The sequence below is a fragment of the Marmota flaviventris genome, chromosome X, assembly GCF_047511675.1.
Source record: "Marmota flaviventris isolate mMarFla1 chromosome X, mMarFla1.hap1, whole genome shotgun sequence".
Lineage (NCBI taxonomy): Eukaryota > Metazoa > Chordata > Mammalia > Rodentia > Sciuridae > Marmota > Marmota flaviventris.
This window is the reverse complement of record NC_092518.1, coordinates 73545584-73551583: the sequence shown is the minus strand read 5'-3', so window position 1 is coordinate 73551583 and position 6000 is coordinate 73545584.

The window sequence follows — 6000 nt, the reverse complement described above, 5'->3', positions numbered from 1 at the left end:
TTTCTGGGCTTTCCTGTGGCAAACACTGGGCAGGCTCATCCATGCTGGGCTTGCCAGGTACTATGGAGGAGGTGCCCTGTCAGGAAGGTGCCGCCCCAGCCCCTGAGCTGTCTCTTCTATAAATATTGCAACTGCCACCTCAGACTGCCTTCCAGCTCCAGAAAGGGCCCTGGTTTTGCTTCTTATTCATCTCATTAGGACCTTTACATCGGGTGCCCGAAGCCACTGGCTTCCACACTACCTATCACCTGTGCTTCCCCCTCTCCTGGGGATCCTGTGGTTTGAAGCCCCTCACTCCCACACCCCTGAAAGTGCATGCAACATTGCAGACATCCAGCTTCCCCTAGGCCCATCCAGTGCCAGGCCCTGCATTCCCACTGGGCCCTATGTGTCACTCTCAAAGCAGTTTCCACCCCACTTTTAAGTGGCACACGTGCACCAGCACAGTCATCACACACCAAGTCAACCCCTGTGCCTTAGCATCGCGAGGCTGGGCTAAGAGGTGGGCAGCTGTGGGCAGGATTTGCTCCTGCCCGCCTTCTAGAATTCACTGATAAGGCCTGGACCGCAGCAGGGCCCTGCCCCAGAGCCCAGCACACCCTGCACAAGTTCCAGAGCCCCGCCCCCGCCTGGTGGAAAAAGTGGAAAAAGATGTAATGCATGCATCTTCTCACAGTCTGCCACTCCCCTCCTCGCTTTGCTCATGGCCTCCTTTTCACCCAGGAGGTTCATTTACACTGACTGCCTCTGTCTTTGTGGGCAGCTTAGGATGCCACCCCCACACACTCCCTGATTACTAAAAGGGTTTCCTTTATAGCCTCCCAGTGCTTTCATACCTGCCATTTCAAGTTTTGCTTCGTGGGTCTGTCTGCTGGGCATTTCCTTTTGGGCCAGGTCTGCAATAATGAAGTGATTTGCCTTCTTTTCCCCGATGGATAACCACTAGTTATCCAGCACCACTGGTTGAGAACTCCATTCCTGGGCCACTGTGTAGCACATTGTGGCACCCTCATGCACCCAGCCCAGCAACTCCTCTGTGCCTTCCTGGCATGAAGTCTCTCGTGAGGCACAGCTCTTTCTCCCAGGAACTCCTAATGGACTTGGGGAACCTCATCTCCCTGGGTGGCCCCGGAGAGGTGGTGTGTGTGTGTGTGTGTGTTGGTGTCGGGGGAGGGGGGGGCTGTGGCTGCCTGTGAGCAGCCCTCATCCCCAGGCCCTGATGGAAACAGCAGTTACAAAGGTGGATTATCTATTCCCTCACCGTTGTTTCTCTAAAGAGAAGGGAAGTGGGAAAAGATTTAATATTTACACAAAGTTTTCTAGAAATACTTTTTCCAGAACTCTCTTTAAGAACCCTTTACCTTCTTTCATTTTACTCAAATATTTTCTTCCTCCCCCATGTCTTTGGCAGTGAAGTAGCTCAAACTGGTTTTTCTGGTTTATTCCATACTTTTTTTCAATCCCTGGTATTGTATCCATTAGTCTAGCCATTGGTATTCTATTGTTCTTTGTTCTTGTATATCTGGATATGGGATGATTTTGAATGACAGGAAAACAATTTGGTGGCTCATGTTATTACCACAAACATGCACTCCAAATAACTGTGTCATATAATCTCTGTGTGAATAAATATTTGAATTTTACAAAGATCAATTGTTAAGGTATGTATTTGTATCAAGAGTTCTTTATTTTTCAGTATCTAGGCCTTTAATTTGGGTAGTGAATAAAGTTGTTGACTTTCTCAACTAGAAGAAGGATTGGAGGTAAGGGAAATGATAAAAGTTGTAACCACCAGCCTTCTCTGTGAGCTTGAGCTGTCCTAGGTTTGACCTTGTACTTTTGTAGTTTGTGCCAAAGGACATGTAAAAGCTATCCTCAATGCTCAGACATTTCCCTTATTTGGTCATATCTAATAACCAGTCCCATCTGGAATTTCAGTCTGGGAATTGATTTGAGGCAGGAAACATGAAGTTGATTGTTTTTCCTTCTTGTTCTGTCTCTTCTCTCATAAATCTCGTCTTTGATGGACACTTCCTTTAGTTTCTAAGTTCTCAGTACCTGTGGCTTGTAGTAAAGATCTGTGTTCAGATTCTTCCAGGCTTGGTTCCTGATATGTAATGGGAGGTTTGGGAAATTAGTAAAACTCAAAATTTATGGCTACAAATCTTAAAATTAGCTTTGAGAAATCAGTTTCCTGAGCAAGGTACAAGCAGTACATTGCCTCTCTTTCTGTAAGTTTTTGTTCTAATTACTTAATGTTAATGGTGAACAATGAGGATAGGCAGGGATACAGAGGGTCAGTTTGGCAACCAAGACATTGCTTTGTTTGTTTTCAGTCTTTACAGGGATAGAACAAAGAAAGATGTATGTGAAGTGTGGAAACTATAAAGTATGTGTTGGTCATCTCACATAACATGTTATATACAAGTCTGCACAAAGACTGGTCATGTTTACATTCAAAGACTGGGTATTCTTTAAATTCCATCTTAAGTTTAAAGTTAGTTTACTTGAAAAAATAGGTAACATGTCTTAGTTGTTTAAAATAAAAAAATAAGAACTGGTATGCATTAAGAAATCTCCCATGAAGGTATGGTGATGCATGCCTGTAATCCAAGGTGCTTGGGGGCTAAGGCAGGAGGAGCTAGAGTTTTCAACAAGGCTGGGCAACTTAGGGAGACCCTGTCTCTAAATAAATTTTTAAAAAGAAAGAAAATATCCGTTTACTTTTCCTCTCTTTTACCAACTTCTCAGTTCTCTCCCATCAGAGGCATTTTATCAGTTTTTTGTGCATTTTTCCAGAGATATTGTGTGACTAAACCTATACACATATTGTATACACACACACACACATACACATACATGACAGTATATGAATAACTTTGCCAATCCTCAGATGTCACTACATAAACATCTTCCTTTTATAGCTTAATCGTATTTTATTCCAAGACTGTGTCCTAATTATTAATGAGTGTCTTATTTGTGGATATTTAGGGATTTCCCCCATTTTTTCTGTTATAAATAATGCTTCAATAATTAACTTTATACATATGTCATTTTTCCTTTTATTCATTTTCTCTTTTTATCTCCCCAATTTTAGTTGGTTAAATTATATTTCTTCTTGTTTACTTTATAATATTCAATATACTTATATCTCTATTGGCATATTTGTTTACTTTCAATAGTATCTTTTGACCCCAATTATTAAGAATAAGAAAATAAACATATGGACATTACCTCCCACCATCATTTTCTTTTATATTCTAATTGTTGTTAGTTATATTAATTCTACTCCATCTGGATTTATCACCCTTACATTTGTTCTGTAACCATAATCACTATATTTGTTTTGGTTTTAGTCCTGAACTTATATAGATTTGACACTACTTGCTATACTTTTCCTGTAGATATTTTCTTCCCTGAAATCCTGCCATTTTTGCCTTCATCTCTGTGATTGTTAAATTTATTTTTCCACATTCTCCTTGGGACCTGACAGCCCACATTTCATCTTATTCTTATCTTGCCATCTCTTTCATGAGGTCTTGCTTAGTTGTTTCATTAAAGCTTTCAAATTCATTTGAAGTATTTGATGACATTTTCAATCTACTTTATGGTAACATTTTTCAGATGAGTTTACTTCATCTGCTGTATTGCCAGTGTTTATTTCATACCAGGTACATTTTAATCCCCTGCCTTACAGGGATATCTGGGTTTTTTTGAACCAGTTATTTGCAGAAATTTCATCTAGGACAAGGATCAAGAATTGTCTTAATGATACCAAGGATTTTCAAGAGGTAGTTGCAGGGCTGTTTAAAGTGTTGATTTTCCTCTTCCCTGCTACTAAGCAAGAGTCATTTCCAGAGCTCTGAAGGGGACAGACTACTTCCTGCAAATATGTCCTGTCTCTGTGATTTCTTCTTTAGCTCAATGTCTTTCTGCTTATTATAACCCAATAGGGTTCATGGAGGTTCCTGTTGTCAACATTGTACTTGCTTCTTATCTTTAAGAAATGCACAAACAGAGGCTGTGTTCAGTGGCACATGCCTGTAATCCTAGCAGCTCAGGAGGCTGAGGTAGGAGGATCTTGAGTTCAAAGCCAGCCTCAGCAATTTAGCAAGGCCCTAAGCAACTCAGTGAGACCATGTCTCTAAATAAAATGTAAAAAAGGGCTCAGTGGTTAAGTGTCCCTGAGTTCAATACCTACTACCAACAAAACAAAAATAAAAATCCACAAACAGCTTCTTCCTTTTCTGGCATTTGCTATTTTCTAGTAGCTGACTGAGAATGCAGCTAGAGTTTCTGGGAAATAAACTGAACAACCCACTGAGAATAAAACCAATTTACAAACACACAGAGATACTCTCTGTGAAAGAGTCAGAGCCTAGTATACTAAGAGCCTTGGTTTGGACAAATCCTGTAGTCAGTCCCAGAAAGGCAACCATCTCTACTTTCACTGCCAGCCTTCCTGAACTTGTCATACCTCATAATACAGAGAGCAAAGGAACTCACAATAGTTTCTTCTTGTTTGTGAAACTGAGCTCATGCCTACTAAGAGAAAAATGGATGACATCAAATGTGCTTAAATCACACCCCATTGCATCTTTAGTTGAGGTGACTTTCCATTATTAATTTTCATAGCACTTACCACACTTCATTGTATTTTCTGTTTCCTTTGACTGTATTCCCTGTTAGATGATAATCTCTATGAACACAGGGATGTTGCCTGTTCTGTTTACTATTGAATCTCCATCTGTCTGGCAAATAATTAGTGCTCAGCATCTACTCAATTTGATCATTCAAGTTACAATTCTGGTTCTGGACAACAGTTTGTACTTCTCTATCTGTGTTTAAAATAGCTTTAGCAATTTTTTTATTATTTTTTCAAAGATAAAATTTGTTTTTAGAAATATGTTAATTAGTATTTACAGTATAAACTCAATTAATTTAAAAATGAAGATGAATGAAAAAGACTGGAATGCTACATATTTAGTATCTTCTTGTTCCTTGGGTTTCTCTTCTCTTTCCAAGAATCTCATTCATTGTCATGACTTCAATTATCACCTATATCTTAATGACTCACAAGTTTATAAAGTTCAAGTCTTGAGTTCAAGATTAAACTATTTGATGCCAAGTTTCCCTCTACTATATTCCCTATTTCAGTGAACACAACCACCATCTATGGCTATACACATGCTAGAACGCCAATCATTATTGATTCTTCCTTTTTCTTCATCCTACATGGCTAGCCTTTCACAAAGCTCTATTGGTTCCACCTCATTAATTTTTAATAAGTGTTAATTATCAGAACAATATATATGGCAACAAAACATTTCTTATCGAGTTTATGATGAAAACAGTTACCCCTGCTACTTTTCCCTAGACTTGGTACCACTCTACAGTGGAAACTTATAACTTTTCAGATGCAATGGTTCTCAATTATGAGTGATTTTGCTAACTAAGAGGACATTTTTCAGCGTCTAGATATATTTTTGGTTGTCACACATGGGGATAAGAGTGCTACTGACCTTCTTGTGGGTAAATCTAGGGATTCTATAATGTAAACGATAGTTCTTGGTCCCAAATGTTAATGGTTCCGAAGTTGAGTAACTTTGTTTTTTGATTATCTTAAAAACTCCAAAAATATACTTGTATCTATAATGAACTTCTAATAGGAAAATAGGATACTTTAGCTCATTTATATTATCTTTCTCCCTCCCCTTCTTCTATTCTCAGTGTTTATTGTGTTATTATTATTTTAGTTTAACCATACAGTCCACAAGTATTTCTTGACACCTTTGTGGATGTGGAAGTATTCAAATGATTTGGAATTCAATAGTGAGCAATATAGATAACTTTTACTATGTTTGCTTTCTTTTGAAGGAAGTGGAAATTAAAAATCAATTAAAATAAATAAGGTAACTACATTTAACTTTTTCAATTTTTTTCTTTGTAGATGGACACAATACCTTTATATAATTAATTAATTAATTTTTATATGTGCTG